This window comes from Pleurodeles waltl, chromosome 4_2 (genome assembly GCF_031143425.1).
Source record: "Pleurodeles waltl isolate 20211129_DDA chromosome 4_2, aPleWal1.hap1.20221129, whole genome shotgun sequence".
Classification (NCBI taxonomy): domain Eukaryota; kingdom Metazoa; phylum Chordata; class Amphibia; order Caudata; family Salamandridae; genus Pleurodeles; species Pleurodeles waltl.
In genome coordinates, this window is record NC_090443.1 from 1,019,541,382 (window position 1) to 1,019,562,206 (window position 20,825).

A 20,825-nucleotide genomic window follows, 5' to 3' on the forward strand; every position below is an offset into this window, starting at 1 on the left:
CCCGGCTCCATCCGGTTTGCTGATTTATGTCAGAGCTGTGGGTTTCCCCTTCCATGCATGTCACCATTGGAACACACAAGCAATAGAAGGAAACCTGAAGACGAGTTCTTGTCTGTAATTCACCCCCATTCCCTCTTCCGTTACCCCCAAACCTTATAGTCCGTTCGTTTCTTTAAAATTGTGCACTGTTGCACTAAAAAATCTTATTTTTTTATTTACAAATCCCAGTGGCATCTGCCATCTCAGGTCGGTAAATAAAAAATGAAAGCCAATGGCTACTGCATCATTTTGCTGGCACGCACATGCATTCTGATGCATGCCCACGGATACGTCATCACACATGCATGCATCATTTGTCCTTTTTAATTTTTTTTCTTTTGACAATGGTGCACAGCATTGGCACAAACGCCGACGAAGAAGAGCATAACCAAAAGTAATTCAAAAAGCCTATAGGTGCCAAAGACGAGACGTATTGGCTTTGCCTATGCTTTTTACATGCTGCTCGAAAGCGGCATACAACGCGCTCACTGTTCCAGTCGTATGGATCATGGACACGTCACTGCTTTCATGCAGGCGTTAATATCTCTCAGAGGACCAGAGGATATCACTGAGTGCCTGTCTCTCAGCTCCTCTGCTCAGGTGCCAGACGTGGTCCCATGAATGATCCAGCCCTGACCTCAGTCCAAGATAGTTCAGAGTGATCTGCATTCGATGCCAAAGCACCACAATTCAAGCTTTCTGCTTCCATAGACATTTCAGTAGTGCAAACAAATCATAGCATTATGAGGCCCACCTTTGGAGATGGTGGAGCTTGGTGCGGCAACCTTTGTTGGCGCTCCCCCTAATGAACTCCTTCTCCTTGGATTCCCACACTACCACCCTCCAACGGTGCCCCTCATCTCTCCATATCCCCATCTCACACTGAATTTCTTTTATAGCGCTACTTATCCAAATATAAGGTTTCAGAGCACTTCACATCACACACACACACACACACAGAGCAATGAATCATAAAAGTGTGTAAATCAGTGTATAGGAAATGCCACATAAGTGAATGAGTACTACAAGGTGTAGGAGTCACATGCAATCCATACTGGTAAGCATTATATGTTATGAATGCTTGTTCTGACTTTCATGGTATCAACATGCACCATTATTTATAGTGAATATGATTACAAGCTACATTTAAACTTCTACTTAAAAGGGTATTCAGCAGTGTCTTCAGCACTTTTGTCCCAAGACCCGAGCTTCAGTTTGTGTCCAGGTTGCAGGCACAGCAGACAGCATGAATCAGAAACCCCAGTGCTTAATTTGAGCTGGTGGTTTCTGGTGCAGTGCACCAGCACTTATTTTTCTGCCTCAAGCATTTACTGCGAGCAAAAGACACATATGGAAAAGACGGAGGAAGAGAAAAATGAAGAAAACGTCACAAAGGGAGAAAAAAGAAAGCTACAAGAGTGAGCTGAGGAGGCAGGGAGTTGCTGTAAATGGATTAAAGAGGCCCAAGATGACTTCAAGTTACACTGCCTCAGTATTCCGTGCTCGCACATTTAACTACCACGTGTTTCCGAGTAGAGCTTTGGGCACCAGCACATTTTTATTTACAAATTAAGCACTGATGAAACCCCTGCATCCCAGAGACACAGGTCTTAAAGTCTACTCACGGTCCAAGTATGTCTGATGAGCACTCACTCATAGTTGCCAAGTTTTCCAGGTGCATGCTTGATGAGCTGCTCAGTCCAAGTTTTTTCCTTTGAATTTTGGGACTTTTAGCCCTGGTTATTAATAAAATAAACAAGACATCAAGTCCAAGAGGAGCAGCTTGTCATTCATGAGGGAGGCTCACAATTACTCATGGTGAGGAAAGTAGGCAGGTGCACAGAACAATGTTGGAAGCAGCTACACAGCCTTGTATACCTCAGGCAGCCTGCAAATCTTGTCTGACTTAACAACACAAAAGACCTCAAGATGTGCATCATTTGTTTTGCTAAGTGCCTGCTGTGAAGCCGATTCTTGGACCAAGTGTGTTAGAAGTGGCTGAAGCTGAGCCAAAAGCAGTAGAGGTGGGCGAGCCACTGAAGGCTTGAGCCAGATGCCAGGCTCTGGTTCAAATTGAGGTCCTCTTGGACTCTTGAGCCCAAAATGATACGAACTTTCATGTGGCTCCTCTGTACCACCCTCACTATAACCTCATGTGCCAAGAATGAAGAATGAGCAATGTCCCACAAATGAATGAAAAACATTAACCTTTAATGTAAAGCAGGAGAGAGAAAGAGATACAATCTAGTGGCTTGTGCAATGTGAAACCAGAAATCCTGGATCAATCCCGGCTTCCAAGATTGACCCAAATTTGTGATCCTAGCAAATTATTTTATTTCACCATGCCTTTTTTTTTTCTTCGTTATTGCATATGAGAGCAACTTGAAATACGCGAGGGCAGGATGTGCAATGTACAAGAACGTCTCATGTTTGATTTAACAGACTAATTGGGGGGCAAGCTTTAGGCTACTATAATGTGGTATGTTTGAAAATGCCTCTTTCACCGGGAACAAGAAGGGCACTTCCACCTCTTCTGCCAAGCTGCACATACAAAAATGTCCTACTCAACTTTCTTACAATTTGTTACTAACCCATCCTACGTCCATAAACAACTCCATTCCGAACATTTTCCTCCTATGTTCCCCTAAATTACAACAGCTCCATAGTCATGCCTTAAGAATCTTGTGTTCTCCTTTTGACTGTCCATTTCTTTGTTTGATTCACCTGCCCACCAGGAGACCAGATCCAACCTCATTTACTTCTCTTTATTCTTCTCTCATCCCATATTCTCTCTCTATCTTTTCTCCCACTTAACCATCTCTCTTGTTTTGCCCTCTTAAAGCACCACCAGAAAACCCTTCCAGAGATGGAGCCTCAGAGTTCAGACTTATTCAACCACTTGTTTACTGATACCATAAGCGTCTCCAGAAATAACTTCTTTCCAAGCATGAAAAGGTAGACCCCATCATGGTGGAAAAGCACCAGGCACTCACTAACCACCCCCTCATTCTTGATAACCTTAATCCCTTTGATCTTGCAAAACCTGTAAATGTCCATGTTAATCGCTTTCTGTGTACTGGTAAATGCCGCTGGCTTCCGGCCCCCTCTCCAAATTCTTCTGGGTAACAACTTTTTCCATCCAAACTCAGCCGCAGCCCACATTTTCCACAGGCTTCCCAGGTCTGTCTTCTTCATCTTGATTAACTCCATTCCTGAGAACTGAACCAAATAATTTTTTCAAGGTGTAACACCACTGCATCAGGCTGCGCTCATATCTCCCTGAGATCTTAAAATGTGGACATCAACTGTCCCTATCTCATTCCACCTAACCCATACCTCTGCAGTTTCACCTTTTCATGGTCCACGCCCAGCTGTTGACCACAGAATTGTTTTCCGGTCTGATCCCCAGTCCACTTAACAATCAGATGTACACGTATTAAAATTTCCTACTTTCTACTTTTCTCCTCCATGCCTGTGAGATGAAAGCACACCGTTTGCCTGCCTCAAAGCCCTACCTATCTCTGCCTCACATATCCCGACATACAACTTTCCTCCATCTCCATAGGCCTTCAGCTTGTTGGTACTCATCCCCAAGCAGTAGCCTTCCGTCACCGCACCTACCGCACCTATCCGAAGAGTCTGTCCCAAAATCCCACTTGTTATCCCTGCATGCTTTAGGCAGCATCTCACCTGCCTGTCCAAAACTTTTGCCCCACTTTTGTGCCTTGGTACACGCCCCTACCGAGGCCCCACAACCTCCAAAACTGTCCCAGCTAGTAAACTGTGAAAACCCCTTGCTCCCCCAACCTTCTCAGTAGCTCTGCACTCCCTTAACCCTTCCGATGTCTTACTGCTCTCCAAACGAAGTGCATTCCAAGTGATATGTCCTATCTCCATGCTTTGGTGATATCTTGTCTCCACCAGTTTGGATACTTTAAATGCCCCCAAAGATATTGTACAATAATGCCCCAAACACAATGCTCTCCCAGGTGGGAGCACACATGCATATTACCTGGCTTCTCAACATCTTTATTATTCAGTTTCCTCAACCTCATTGCCCTACCCTTTTTCGCATACCATCCTTCCAAAATCCTCCTTACCAACTCACCCACAAGGATCATACCACACAGCAGCTTCCCACAGAAGACGACCCCTGCCATGTTCCCCCAGTTGTCACGTGTGCCAGGACCTTCTTGATCAATACCATTATTAAATTGATCATGTCATTTCTTTACTCCTCCCGGGTAAGTCCTCCTTTCTAGCTTCTTAACACTCCTGATTGGAAAAAACTCCATCCAGCCCATCCTTATTGTCTTCATCGATTTCGCCAACACAGATTCCACCAGATGCATCATTCTCTTATTCTGATCGGCCACGAATACTCTGGAACTCTCAGGTCTCTTGCGTCCACTTTAGGGATTAAACCACAGACCCTTGCCCACAGTGAAAGAGACAAAGCATCAGCCACACCATTTTCCAGTCCCTCAATATGGCCAGTTCGTAGCAAGACGTTACCTTCCAAACACTTCACTGAGCTCCCTCAACACGTCGTCATCCTGTTAACCACCTGCACCACCACTTGGTTATCAATCGCGACACCTGATCCCACAAACCACACCAAGCACCATGAGAATTCTACGAAAACAATGCTATGGCGCTTTTCTTCCACTCCCCGGGCCACCTTTCAGCATACCAGTGCCCCCTCCAGTACATTCTAAATCCACCAGCACCAGATGCAGTTGAAAAGATCTCATCTGTCCATTTCAAGCAGTTTTTTTGCAGTCACAATGTCACTCCTTTACAGTGTTACAAAAACTGTATCCAGATCATCAGGTCCTGTTTGATTCTGTCTGTCATTCATATTCTGTTGTGTGGTAGAGTTGCCCCTCTCATGGCAAATGCCTTTTCCCTGACAAAATACCCTAACCAGGGCCACCTCTCTACAAATAACGTTTAAGCCCCTCATTATGAGTTTGGCGGGCAGAAAAGGCCTCCCGCCAAACTGCCGCAGTCTGGTTACCTCCAGTGTGGTTCACTTCCCACGGCCCCTTAAGAGTTTCCCACTGGGTCAGCGGGCGGAAACAGAGCTTCCGCCTGCTGGCCCAGCAGCAAACAGCCCACAACATTGACGCCAGCTCATAATTGAGCTGGCGGCAATGTTGCATTGAGTAGGGTGCGCAGGCACCCCAGCACTGCCCATGTCAAGAGCATGGGCAGTGCTGGGGGCCCCATGGGGTCCCCTGCACCCCTTCTCCACCAGCCTTTAGACGGCGGTGCTACTGCCATGTAAAAGCTGGCGGATCAGGACCGCCAGCACCGCCAGACCAACAACAAGTCGTTACCTGGCAGTGCTGGCAGTCCGACCGTGGTGCGACCGCCACAGACACAATGTTTCTGCTGAACCGCCACATTGGGGATGGTCCAACTGCCACCACGGCCCTGGTGGTCTGAAGACCACCAGGGTCGTAATGACCACCTAAGTGTCTTAGCACTTGTTTCAGTTTCCTCAACTCACATTTCTTCTTCCCTGTCACTTTCTCTAACAAATGTTTCAGAGTTGTCAGTATTTCTCCCAGCAGTCGTAACACCATCTCAACAGAATCCAGCTCTATGCCTAGAAAAGTGATTGTAGTAGCTGGCAATTCTGTCTTTTCTTTGTCTAATGGTACATCGAATGTCTCTGCCATCACTTTTAGCATCTTCATCAGTCTGTGGTAGCCCTGCCTTACCGACCCATCAAAACATCAAAAAGTTTCGCTGTAATGCAGCATCTGCACAGACATGGACAGTTGTCTCACAATCCATTTCACAAAGGTACTGAAATTCTCAAAGACTGCACAGGCCACGAACACCGTTTAGCATGGAGATGTCCATATATTGGAATCCTACACATTGGGTCTCCACGAACCGAAAGTCACCTGGGTGGATCTGCAATCTACGTAATGCTGATGTTAATGCTTGCTTTGCCCAACTCAGCTCCTTTGCCACATTCCCTCACTAAGGGCCTGATTTAGAGTTTAGCGGACAGGTTATTCTATCACAAATATGACGGAAATCCCATTCGCAGTATTACAATCTCCATAGGCTATTATGCGATTGTAATACAGAGGACGGGATATCTGTCACGTTTGTGATGGAGTAAGCCCTCCGCCAAACTCTAACTCCGCCCCTAAGTCTACGGCTGTGTTAATGGTGGTGTATGTCTCTGTGCATTTTTATTGGTCAATGAAGTCCTTTACTGGTGTTTCTTCAGGCCAAGAAAGGTGATGAATCAAACAAAAGTCCCCCAACGTTTTCTTAGGAACTGCTGCCAGAGTCAATACAATGAGGTTTTTCAACAGCTGTTTTCCTAACGGGCCATTCATTCTACCTCATGCCAATTCTTTGTTTAGTTTTACCTCCCTCACCCTGAGGTCCTCTGTTAGACCTGACAGCCTTAGGGTGGTCATTGTCAACACCAGGGCAGTGCGCGCTATACGGGCGACTAGAATGCAAAAACCCAGCACCCTCAAGATAACGTAATTTATGCATAGTGCTGATATGTTGTTGTTTAACCTTTTGCATTGCAGAGTTCAATCCTGAAGACTTATTTTTAAGGTGCTTTTAAATACAGTTCATTTGCAATGTATTGCTGCAGACTTTCAGAGTGTGTCAGGGTGTGGCCCCTTTCCAGGGCCTTCTAGAAGTATTCCCTGCAGCATGCCTGGGTGAGGTTGTGGGTTGGGCCAAGACTCTATAAAAGGGAGCCAGCCCAGCTCCACGTGCTCACTATTCAGAGGTCCCGGTGCAGAGCAGCAGCAACTTCCTGAGCTCCTGTTCCAGTGGCCTATTTTGATCTTCCAGACCTCTGCCCTTCATACTACATTGGTGACCCTTCACCAGGGCGGTAAGCCGGAGGTTGGGCTGGGCCCCCGACCCCATTATCGAGGACGCTCGAATTCTTGGGCCTAATTCTTGCATGATAAACAAATTACTCTTGTGCGTGTGAATGTGCGGTTGGACGTTTTGTGGCATTTGCATGCTGTTATTCGAATCGGCAAGACGTGCGATTCTTTCTCCGTGTTTAATTCATGTTATTCATTGTGCGCTACCATTTCTTGGCATTTACATGGTGGCCTACGAATCGGCAAGACCCGCAATTAGTTTTCTAGTGATTTAACCCCTGGTATTCATTGCGAGCTACCATTTCTCGGCATTTACATGGTGGCCTACGAATCGGCAAGACGCGCGATTTGTTTTCTAGTGATTTAACCCTTGGTATTCATTGCACGCTACCATTTCTTGGCATTTACATGGTGGCACTCGAATCGGCAAGACGCGCGATTCTTTCCCCGTGCTTAATTCATGTTATTCATTGTGTGCTACCATTTCTTGGCATTTACATGGTGGCCTACGAATCAGCAAGACGCGCGATTCGTTTTCTAGTGATTTAACCCTTGGTATTCATTGCATGCTACCATTTCTTGGCATTTACATGGTGGCACTCGAATCGGCAAGACGCGCGATTCTTTCCTCGTGCTTAATTCATGTTATTCATTGTGCGCTACCATTCCTTGACAGTTATATGGTGGCATTCGAATCGGCAAGACGCGCAATTCTTTCCTCGTGCTTAATTCATGTTATTCATTGTGCGCTACCATTCCTTGGCAGTTATATGGTGGCATTCGAATCGGCAAGACGCGCAATTCTTTCCTCATGCTTAATTCATGTTGTTCATTGTGCGCTACCATTCTAAGAGATTTACTTGGTAGTACTCGAGTTGACAAGCCGCGTGATTTATTCCTTGAATGTTGTGTTATTCATGGTGCACAATCCTTCTATGGTGTTTATTACCTATGTGAAAATTTGCAATGTGCGCAATTCATGTTCCAACATTTTGAGAGAACAAAAAAGGCCAGATTTTAGATGTAATGTTGTGTGTTCCTGATATGTAGTCTCAAAAAGGATTCATATGATTGTTTAGAACTTATTCAGCTTGTTTTCCTGATTCTCATGCAAAGGAAAGTACTTGAATTTGAAAGTTTCATTTAATCTCTCTTGATTCCCTCACAGGTACCCAGTCATCTTGAAGCCTAGTCATTTTAATTCTATTCTTAGGTTGTTCATGTTTTCAGGATGACGATGCTTAGAGTCATACTCTAGTATTGATTTCATGAGATGTAATTTTGATGTTGTGTGTTTTAACCTTTTGCTTCCTACAGGTCTCCTTCCCAGCTGTTCCCTTCCTAATCCTCTTTTCCCCACTTGGACTCTATTAGACTCTGTGTCAAATCTAATCAGAGTATTGGAGCTGTCTTGTGGTGGAAGTGTTGGGAACGTGCACAGACCCCGAGGATCTGGTGACTCTGACAGAACAGTGAGCCCACAGATTTTTATCCCCCTGGTTTGTGTATGTTCTCAGCATGGCCACACTGGACGAGCTAGTCAAGACTATCACCCAGCTCCAGGCAGAGGTGGTATCATCAAAAGATTTGGCAACTAGCCTAGCTGAGAGAGTGAGTCAGTTACAGGATAAGGTAGAGAAGAAGGAACAAAGTCCCACAGGTGTGTCTTGGCCAGGTACTTCTTCTCAGACTTCTGGAGGTAATCCGACAAACATTTCCCTCAATGTTCCTTCAGCCATTCCTTTAGCTCCCCCAGAACGTTTCTCAGGTGACCCCTTGAAGCGCAATCTTTCCTGGTTCAAGTGGGACTACACTTCACCTGCAGGCCACATACTTTCCCCGATGCCCAGTCCAAAGTAGCTTTCTTGTTATCATATCTGTCTGGAGATGCCGCTACCTGGGCTATTCCTCTTGTGCGTAAAGATAGCCCCCTGCTGTACAACTGGAGAAATTTTGTTTGTGAGTTTGAGCGAGTTTTTGATTGTAGAACTGTAACACTGTCAGCAGATTGTGAATTATTAGACTTACGCCAAGGGAATCAGGACTTAGTGTCATATTTAGCCAATTTTAATCGGCTGGTCGCTGAGACATCCTGGCCCGAGGAAAAACAAGCGGCCTTGTTTTACAAGGGACTCAAAGAGGAGCTAAAAGATATCTCAGCGCAAATCGACCCGCAACCTACAGACTGTCAAGAATTAATAAACCTTGTCTTGAGGCTTGATCATCGTTTAATAGAACGAAAAGGAACTCGCAAAAAGACTGAAAAATATTCCTGGTGTGTTCACGATAACAGAGACTCAAGAACTCCGAAAGAAAGAACGCCGGAACCGATGGAAATTGGAACCATCAGGAGACCTTTGACCAAAGAGGAAAAGGACCTACGCAGAAAGAATGGACAATGTCTCTATTGGGGGCGGAATGGTCATTTTGTCAAAAATTGTCCAATCAAAACAAGCGAGGTCCAGTTCAGAAGGTTGCCGCCAATGCACCAGTCTAGTCGAAAAACTAAAGCACCCAAGAATCAGAGAAGGGTTGCTCTTGGGTGTCACCGTGGACCCTTCACAATCTAGGCATCTCAAACTGGGAATAAGAGTTCAGGTTAAGAAAAAGTCCTATCTCAAGAAGGCTCTAGTCGATTCTGGGGCTACCGGGAACTTTGTTGACGCCCAATTGGTTCGTGCGTGGGGGATCCCATGTACTGAAAAGAGGACCCCAGAAATCATCCAGGCAGTCGATGGAAAACTCTTGACTGGGGGTCCGGTAACTCGTCAGACAGTCCCCTTGTCGGTGATTTGTGAAGATAAAAATCAAAGAAAGAAACATAAAAAGAAACTTATCCTTGACGTGATCCATGCTCCCCAGTATGGGATTATCTTTGGCTTGCCATGGTTAACTGATCACAATCCAGAGATTAATTGGGCAGAACGAAAGGTCGTGTTCTCATCCGCGCTATGTAAAGAACAATGTCTCCAAAAGATTCAAGTATCAAAAGTTTGCAGCTCTTCCATAGCCACTGCCGCAGAGAAAGAAGTTCAGTTGCCCAAAAAGTATTCCTCTTACGAAGATGTATTCGATGAGAAAGAAGCAGAAAACTTACCTCCTCATAGATCTTATGACTGTCAAATTGATCTAGTCCCAGGTGCAATACTTCCCAACTGTCGTGTGTATGCCCTGTCAGAACATGAAAATCAACATTTACGAAAATACCTAGATCAATTCTTGGAGAATGGTTTCATTCGTCCCTGTAAGTCTCCTGCAGCTTCTCCTTTGTTTTTTGTTCCGAAGGCGAATGGAGAACTTCGAGCTTGTATCGACTATAGGAGATTGAACAAAGTCACCATCAAGAATAAATATCCTTTGCCTCTAATTCCGGTCTTACTGGAACAAGTAAATAAAGCAAAAATCTACACGAAGCTTGACCTTCGAGGTGCTTATCATTTGGTCAGAATGAGAGAGGGTGATGAATGGAAAACAGCATTCAAGACAAGATATGGCCTGTTTGAATACACAGTCATGCCTTTTGGTCTGTGTAATGCTCCAGCAGCATTTCAATTTTTCTTGAATGACGTTCTTAGAGAGTACCTCAACATATTTGCCATAGTCTACATCGATGACATTTTGATCTCAGACAATGAAAATGAACATGTCCAACATGTCAAGGAAATTCTTGCAGCCCTTCGAAAGCACCATTTATATTGCAAACTAACCAAGTGTGAGTTTCATGTTACCACAGTGGAGTTTTTAGGGGTTATCCTTATCCCTCAATGTATGGTGATGGCAGAAAAGAAAGTAAAAGCCGTATCTGATTGTCCCACCCCAAAGACTGTTCGTGATGTACTATGTTTACTGGGGTTTGCAAATTTTTACCGGAGGTTCATAAATCATTTCTTCCAGACAGTGGCTCCAATCACTAAGCTATTAAGAAAGAAAGAAACGTTTGTATGGTCCCCAGAAGCTGACCAAGCCTTTTCGACTTTGAAGGAAGCTTTCTCCACTGCCCCAGTCTTGACTCATCCTGATGCGGATTGACCTTTCATAGTGGAAGCTGATGCTTCAGATGTGGCAATAGGAGCAGTCTTGTCACAACGAAACAAAGACACTGGTAAACTTCATCCTGTAGCTTACATGTCTCGGAAGCTGAACGAAGCCGAACAGAACTATGTCATTGCTGAAAAAGAGCTTCTGGCGATTCGTGACGCCTTTAAAGAATGGAGACATCATTTGTTGGGTGCCAAATACACAGTCACAGTATATACTGATCTTCGCAATCTTCAATTTATGAGTTCCGCCAGACTTTTGACTGCTCGGCAATTACGCTGGATGCTGTTTTTTGCCTAATTTGATTTTGTGGTAACCTTCCGGCCTGGTAAAGATAATCGCAAAGCTGACGCCTTGTCCCGCCAAGAGTCTACAACGTTGCCTGCAGTTCAAGCCTCCAGAGCTATCATTGCTCCTGACAAGGTCCTATGTATCATAAAAACTGAAGATTTCTTTGAAGACATCCGCAATTCTTTCACTGTTGAGAAATGGCAGACATGGGACCAAGCAGATCCCAAAAGGTCAATCAAGCAAGGACTACCCTTTCACAACGCTCGTTTGTTCGTGCCCACTACCAAACTTCTCAAGATAGTGTTTCATTGGTTGCATGTTATACCTACAGCAGGTCACCCAGGTACTCCTAAAACTCTTGAATTAATCCAACGCTATTTTTGGTGGCCTACCCTAACAAAAGATGTAAAAGCAATGGTAAACAACTGCGAAGTCTGTGCTCGCACTAAAACAAGTCATTCAAAACCAAAAGGGTTGTTACACCCACTTCCAACCCCAAGTCGTCCGTGGGAGCACATTTCTTTAGACTTTATTACCGGTCTGCCAGTGGTTCAACAGCATTCAGTAATTCTGGTGGAAGTAGATAGTCTCACGAAATATGGACATTTCATTGCCTGTAATAAATTTCCCACCTCTAGTGAACTATCAACTATTTTACTGAATAGAGTGGTTCGTTATCATGGACTACCAAAAGTGATCCTCTCCGATCGGGGTCGAAATTTGCCTCCAATTTCTGGAAGACATGGTGTAAAATACTCCAAGTGACATCTACACTATCTACTAGCCACCATCCTCAAACAGATGGTCAAACTGAGAGACTAAATCAGACTTTGAAGCAATACCTACGTGCTTACGCTGAAAAAACACTTCATTCTTGGACATCAATGCTCTGGTTAGCTGAGTTAGCCTACAATAACTCATTCCACACTTCTACAGGCGTAACACCCTTTTTTGGTTTGTTTGGCTATCATCCTGACACCTTGCCCGTCACAATCCCTCAAGAAAGTTCTCTTACTCCAGCTGTGTCAGAAACCATTCAACATCTGCATCAAACCCAGAAACTGATTCAACAGTATTTAGAGAAAGCCAAACAAAAATACAAAAAGCATTAAAAACTATGGGCCTGATTACAACTTTGGAGGAGGTGTTAATCCGTCCCAAAAGTGACGGTAAAGTGACGGATATACCACCAGCCGTATTACGAGTTCCGTAGGATATAATGGACTGGTAATACGGCTGGTGGTATATCCGTCACTTTTGGGACGGATTAACACCTCCTCCAAAGTTGTAATAAGGCCCTATGTTTTTTAACATAGGTGCTCATGTTCTTTTTTGAAAATAGATGTTCATGTCGTTTTTAATCAGAGCCTTGCTTGTTTACGATTAGATCCTTTCCACGAAACTACTGGGTGTAGAAATTGTTTATAATCAGGAAACCTCCCCATCCGATAAGATATCGGAAATCGCCGCCATTTTGGGACAGTAGTCCCTCCGTGAGAGCCATTTTGGGGGTTAGCGCTCCATGCCTTTTACTGCTGCTGGGCTATTTTTAGACACCATGACCGTGTCGTGCAGCGGACGCACAAGGCCGTCTGCGCCCGTCCGTGCCAGACCGTGCCAAGAGCCAAGTAACTATGATTTAAACACTGTAGAGAAGGTAATTATTACTTATTCCAAAGAGGCACTACTTTCTCTGAACAATAAACTTCACAACCGGTGTATTCAGAGTATAGACCCTTGGGCTAGTACTTACAGATGCCCTGCGTGTGCTTGGTCCCTCCAACTGCGTACGGATTTTCAAAAGACTCAGGAGTACGACAAACTACCTATTTCCTTAGTCAATTGTCGCTCGTTAGGGGCTCATATAGTGGACATGCACCTTTTGGTGGAACAAATAAAACCTTTGGCCCTGTTTTTAACGGAAACATGGCTGGATGAAAGTTCTGCTCCAGACATTGTGATGGCACTTCCCACTGGCTATAAACTTAGCAGAATTGATAGACCTAATAGAGGGGGTGGCATTGCAGTTGTCTATAGAGATATATGTAGGATTACAACAACAGCTTCTACATTGATTAAAGGATGTGAGAGCATGTCTTTTTCTATCAGTGTGAACCCTCATTATACCCTGTCTGGTGTTTTGGTCTACCGTCCACTGGGTCCTATGGGAGACTTTATGGTCTCTCTGGCAGAGAATATCTCGCAATTAGTATGTACTAAATCAAATTTCTTACTGCTGGGAGACTTCGACTTACATGCAGAAAATGATGATAATGCTTTGACTAAGATGCTAATAGCAGACATGAAGGCATGTGACCTAGTACAGTTAATTCAGGGTCCTACTCATAATAGAGGTCACACGCTTGATCTGGTATTCTCTAACGTGTTAGGATTAGAATTTCTATCATCCCGTCCGCTAGCATGGTCTGATCACTTTCTGCTAGAGTTAGAATTAACCATTTTTCAATATAAGATCATGAGTATCAGGACCCCGCCACGAAGAAGGAAATGGCATAAATTAAAGGCCACAGAGTTTATTAACTCATTGCATAAAAAGAGACCAGAAAACCTAAACACAAATAATATAACTGATTTTACTCACTCTTTGAAAAAAATGGATCGAGGATAGCCTCGAGGAAATTATACCCCTCTCTACCGCTAGAAAACAGCCACGAAAGAAGGCATCTCTATGGTTTACCTCAGGCCTACTTGAGATGAAAAGAGAATGTAGGAAGCAAGAGAGTAAATGGAGGCATACTCAAGATGATTCCTTCAAAAAGGAATATAAGAATATGATTCGAGCCTATCATTCAGAAATTAAAAATGTACAGGCTACATATTATTCTGGTAAAATTGAAGCAGCAGCTAACTCTCCTAAGGAGATTTTTAAGGCCTTAAAAGATCTTATTCATCCAATTGAGGAGGCAGAAATTATGGACTCCCCGCAGCAACATGTGGAGGATCTGGCAATCTTTTTTCAAAGTAAAATTCTGGATATTTATGTATCCTTCCCAAACACTCTAGCAAGAGATCATGTGGTGATGGACCAGGAGGTTAGGGAAGAGATTATTTTTACAAACTTTACTCCTATTGGTTTGGATAGAGTTACCAAGTTACTGGGCTCAACTAAATCAGGCTCTCCGCTGGATCCGGCTCCTCCTCAGATTCTCTCTATGGGAATACCAGTGTTAGGTCCCGTAATCACAAATCTTATTAATACTTCACTATCATCTGGGATTGTTCCAGGTCCCTGTAAACAGGCCATTGTTAAACCTCTCCTAAAAAAAACTAATTTGGATTCTAAGTTATTGACTAACTACAGACCGATTTCACTGTTACCTATAATGGCTAAACTTGCAGAGAAGTATGTACATACTCAGTTATCTACTCTTCTGGAAGAGAAAAAGCTTTACATCCCACCCAGATGGGTTTTAGGCCATTGCATGGGACTGAAACCGCACTGATTGCGATCACAGAAGAAGCAAAAAGAGGATGGATAAAGGAATTGAAACCGCTATCATCCTCCTAGATCTGAGTGCGGCATTCGATACGGTCGACCTGAATATCCTTAAAGATAGATTGCGAGGAAGTGGAATCTCGGGAGTAGCCTTAGATTGGATTCTATTGTTTATTCATGGAAGGTCCTTTCAGGTACTGGATAGATCGTGTACTTCTAGGCGTACTTTCAGTAGCTGTGGAGTGCCACAGGGGTCTGCCCTGAGCCCGCTACTCTTTAATATCTACATGCGGCCATTAGCAGAGATTGTTGAGCCATTTGGACTGAACCTGGTGTCCTATGCAGATGATACTCAACTTATTGTTTCCCTCTCCAATACTCAACCGAATATGGGGACAGCACTGGGTCCTTGTCTGAAAGCAGTTGCTGCATGGATGTTGGGAAGTAAATTGAAGCTCAATGATGAAAAAACTGAGGTCATGTTCTTTGGGCAAACAAAAGCTTCCTTAGTCAATCCTAGCATATCAATATGAGTGCCCACTCTCCCGCCCCCGAAATGTCTTATTAAAAGTCTTGGGGTATGGCTGGACCCCCAACTTTCAATGTCACAACACGCTAATAGAGTAGCTGGAACCTCCTTTGCTCTGCTCAGGACTCTGAGGAAGGTTTTAACAATACTGCCTTTACTTGCCAGGAGACTGGTTATTCAGGCACTGATAGGTTCTCGTCTTGACTATGGCAATGTCCTTTTTGTAGGATCACCAAGATATGTGATACAAAGATTACAGAGGGTGCAAAACGCAGCTGCACGTTTGCTTTTAAATAGACCGAAGCAACAATCCATACGGGCCGGCATTTCTTCCTTATATTGGCTCCCAGTAGAAAAAAGGATTCAATTTAAGGCTTTGTGCCATATTCATAGAGCTGTATTCAATCAGGGCCATGAAATGCTCAAAACACTGGCATCTGTTTACATTCCAGCCAGGCCTCTCAGATCCTCCTCAGCTATGCTGGTCATAGTTCCAACAGTGAAGAAAGCAAGATGGGGAGGAAGGTCTTTGTCATATCAAGGTGCTATACTCTGGAATAGCCTTCCCCTTAATATTAGATTAAATTCACAAGAGATTCCTTTCAGGAAGGCCTTAAAAACCTGGCTATTTAAAGCAAATTCCTATACGAATTTGAACAGTGATAAGTCCGTGTTGCAGTATAAGCGATACGAGGCCTGGGCAGTTTAGGCGCTATATAAGCAATTATAACATAACATTATGACAAGAAACATTGTGAGGGACCGCAGTATCAACCAGGTGACAAAGTGTGGCTTTCCACAAAACATACAGACTTCAAGAAGAAGCACATGCTTAACACCAAATTTATAGGTCCTTACACTGTCCTTCAGCAAATCAATCCTGTGACCTATAAAATGCAATTGCCAAGATCATTACGAATTCATCCAGTGTTCCACACTTCCCTTTTGAAAAAGGCAGTCCAGAAGATCCGCCCTCATCCAGCTCCTGTTCTAGTACAAGGGGAAGAAGAATACGTAGTCAAGAAAATGTTGGATTCTAAACTGAGAGGGCGTAACCTATGGTACTTAATCTCATGGAAAGGTTATGGACCTGAAAGTAACTCATGGGTTTCCGCATCTGATATTCATGGTCCAGTACTTGTGAGACGCTTTCATCGTCTCAATCCAGACAAACCAGGCCCTAGAACGCGTCTGGGAGAGGGGAGTACTGTCAACACCAGGGCAGTGCGCGCTCTACAGGCGACTAGAATGCAAAAACCCAGCACTCTCAAGATAATGTCATTTATGCATAGTGCTGATATGTTGTTGTTTAACCTTTTGTATTGCAGAGTTCAATCCTGAAAACTTATTTTTAAGGTGCTTTTAAATACAGTTCATTTGCAATGTATTGCTGCAGACTTTCAGAGTGTGTCAGGGTGTGGTCCCTTTCCAGGGCCTGCTAGAAGTTTTCCCTGCAGCATGCCTGGGTGTGGTTGTGGGCTGGGCCAAGACTCTATAAAAGGGAGCCAGCCCATCTCCACGTGCTCACTATTCAGAGGTCCCGGTGCAGAGCAGCAGCAACTTCCTGAGCTCCTGTTCCGGTGGCCTATTTTGATCTTCCAGACCTCTGCCCTTCATACTACATTGGTGATCCTTCCCCAGGGCGGTAAGACAGAGGTTGGGCTAGGCCCCCGACCCCGTTATCGAGGACGCTCGAATTCTTGGGCCTAATTCTTGCATGATAAACAAATTACTCTTGTGCGTGTGAATGTGCGCTTGGACGTTTTGTGGCATTTGCATGCTATTATTCGAATCGGCAAGACGCGCGATTCTTTCTCCGTGTTTAATTCATGTTATTCATTGTGCGCTACCATTTCTTGGCATTTACATGGTGGCCTATGAATCGGCAAGACGCGCGATTCGTTTTCTAGTGATTTAACCCTTGGTGTTCATTGCGCGCTACCATTTCTTGGCATTTACATGGTGGCCTACGAATTGGCAAGACGCGCGATTCGTTTTCTAGTGATTTAACCCTTGGTATTCATTACACGCTACCATTTCTTGGCATTTACATGATGCCACTCGAATCGGCAAGATGCGCGATTCTCTCCTCGTGCTTAATTCATGTTATTCATTGTGTGCTACCATTTCTTGGCATTTACATGGTGGCCTACGAATCGGCAAGACGTGCGATTCGTTTTCTAGTGATTTAATCCTTGGTATTCATTGCACGCTACCATTTCTTGGCATTTACATGGTGGCACTCGAATCGGCAAGACGCGCGATTCTTTCCTAGTGCTTAATTAATGTTATTCATTGTGCGCCACCATTCCTTGACAGTTATATGGTGGCATTCGAATCGGCAAGACGCACAATTCTTTCCTCGTGCTTAATTCATGTTATTCATTGTGCGCTACCATTCCTTGGCAGTTATATGGTGGCATCGAATTGGCAAGACGCGCGATTCTTTCCTCATGCTTAATTCATGTTGTTCATTGTGCGATACCATTCTAAGACATTTACTTGGTAGTACTCGAGTTGACAAGCCGCGTGATTTATTCCTTGAATCTATGTTGTGTTATTCATGGCGCACAATCCTTCTATGGTGTTTACTACCTATGTGAAAATCTGCAATATGCGCAATTCATGTTCCAACATTTTGAGAGAACAAAAAAGGCCAGAGTTTTAGATGTAATGTTGTGTGTTCCTGATATGTATTCTCAAAAAGGATTTATATGATGGTTTAGAACTTATTCAGATTGTTTTTCTGATTCTCATGCAAAGGAAAGTACTTGAATTTGAAAGTTTCATTTAATCTCTCTTGATTCCCTCACAGGTATCCAGTCATCTTGAAGCCTAGGCATTTTAAGTCTATTCTTAGGTTGTTCATGTTTTACTGAATGACGATGCTTAGAGTCATAGTCTAGTATTGATTTAATGAGATGTAATTTTGATGTTGTGTGTTTTAACCTTTTGCTTCCTACAGGTCTCCTTCCCAGCTGTTCCCTTCCTAATCCCCTTTTCCCCACTTGGACTCTCTTAGACTCTGTGTCAAATCTAATCAGAGTATTGGAGCTGTCTTGTGGTGGAAGTGTTGGGAACGTGCACAGACCCCGAGGATCTGTTGACTTTGACAGTCATCCCCCAACTTTTCACCTGCCTCCCTCCACTTTTCTGACACTATTTTTGCTGGTTTTAGCACTCTGCTCACTTTACCACTGCCAACCAGTGCTAAAGTGCATATGCTCTCTCCCTTAAACATGGTAACATTGGTTCATCCCCAATTGGCATATTTGATTTACTTATAAGTCCCTAGTAAAGTGCAATACATGTGCCCAGGGCCTGTAAATTAAATGTTACTAGTGGGCTTGCAGCACTGATTGCGCCATCCACTTAAGCAGCCCCTTAACTATGTCTCAGGCCTACCACTTCTACTTGCATTTAAAAGTACTTGCCAAGCCTTAAAATACCCTTTTTCTACATATAAGTCACTCCTAAGGTAGGGCCTAGGTAGCGCATAGGGCAGGGTGCTATGTAGGTAAAAGGCAGGACATGTACACGTGTTTTATATGCCCTGGTAGTGAAAAACTCCTGAATTCGTGTTCCACTACTGTGTGGCCTGCTCCCTTTATAAGCTAGCATTAGGTCTGCCTTCATATACATTTTGAGTGGTAGATTCTAACCTGAAAGGAGTAACCAGGTCATATTTAGTATGGCCAGAATGGTAATAGAAAATTCTGCTTATTGGTGAGGTTGGATTTTATATTACTATTTTATAAATGCCACTTTTAGAAAGTGGACTTTTCTCTGCACTTAAAAACCATCTGTGCCTTACAGCCTGTCTCTAATCAACGTCTGGGCTGGGCTGGTTGACAGCTCCCTTGTGCATTTCACCCAGACAACCACAAACACAGGACACTCAGTCACACCTGCACTTATCTGTATATTGAATGGGTCTTCCTGTCCTGGAAGGGAGGAGGGCCTGACACTTGCATTTCAAAGGCTAGTGGCCTGCCCTCACACAATGGACTGCCTAAACCCCTAATGGGACCCTGGCAGACAGGACTGCCTTGAAAGGGGAACTTGTGCACTTCAAAACCACTCTTTGAAGTCTCCCCCACTTCAAAGCCATTTTTGGGTATATAAACTGGATTTCTGACGCCACCAACTCAGGCACTTCTGGACCTGCACCTGAACCCTGTCAGAAGACGTGCCTGGCTGCCCAAAGGACTCTCTGGACTGTTTTGCTACAAAGGACTGCTGCCCTGCTGGCCTCTGACTGTGCTGGAAAGACTCTGCCTTCCCCCCAAAGTGCTCTCCAAGGGCTTGGATTAAGTTTGCCTCCTGTTCTGGGGTCTCAGGGATTACAAAGACCTCTACTGCTAGCTTTGTGCTAGTACAACGACTTCAGTGACGCCAGTGATGCCGCAGCCTGTTCCTGCTTCGTGGAACTCGCTGCACGCAACGACCTCGACCTGCAATTCAAGTCTGACGTTGTCGCGACTACGCTGACGTCACCCGGGGTCTTCGCGACCCTGCAAAGTCGACGGACCGGAACCAGCGACCCTGCCAGGTCACAAGGAATCAACGCATTGCGAAGGACACTGCATCATCCCCCCTTCATCCGGACTGAACCAACACCTCACCTCCACCTGCTTCGCAGCGTGGGACCAGCACCTCTTTCCTCAAAAGCAGCAAGGAACTGACGTCCCACCGACCCCACCGATGCCTCTTTCCGACTCCGTGCGACATCCTTGTTCTTCATTTTTAAAAGGTACTTTACTTCGGTCCGTGTGACTCTGACCAGCACCGGTGATGTCAGATTATTGGGAACGACTCCGTCAATGATGCCGTGATAGCCCCAGTTGGCGCAATTGTGTTTTCTAAGCGCTTTAGTTGGATTATTGTTTCAACAGTATTTTATCTAGATAAATATTAGCTATTTTTCTAATCCTGTGTTGTGTATTTTTGTGGTGTTTTCACTGTTACTGTATGATTTATTGCACAAATACTTTACACATTGCCTTCTAAGCCTGGCTGCTCAGTGTCAAGCTATCAGAGGGTGGGCACAGGATAATTTAGATTGTGTGTGACTTAACCTGACTAGGATTGTGGTCCCTACTTGAACAAGGGTGTATACATCTGCCAACTAGAGACCCCATTTCTAACATCCTTCCTGCAGGACCCTTAATATTCTACCCATCTGCCCTTGAGTGGTTCATTGTATGGAATCTGAGAACCTTGCATGAAGTCAACCCATGATAACCTGGTCAATGCCCCATCCGGATACCTCAACAGCCAGGGGTCTCCTTTCAACCAGTAATGCTGCAGACCTGTGAGCACCAAGCAGAACAGAGCATAGAAAGCTCACATTGTCTCTGTAGTCTTCGGACAAGGAATTGTTGGGAGTGGATCACAGCCTCAAAGGCAGTCCTGAAATTCTTCCTTAGCTGCCCTGCATCGTCACCATCCTTAAGAGTATCTGATGTGACCTGGTGCTCTGAAACAGTCTAGCTTGGGCTTTGGGATCTTCTGAAAGTCAATGCTGGCACCGAACAGTTGCATTTGCATTTCTGTAAATGAATATATCTTGAGAGCCAAGCTTATG

General features: G+C 44.4%; 1 protein-coding gene across 2 annotated transcripts in view; it reads left to right on the forward strand.

The window, feature by feature from the left end:
• Positions 1–20,825, forward strand: part of LOC138293602 (serine-rich adhesin for platelets-like) — a 620,895-nt gene that overhangs the window by 533,006 nt on the left and 67,064 nt on the right. The window lies entirely within an intron of this gene.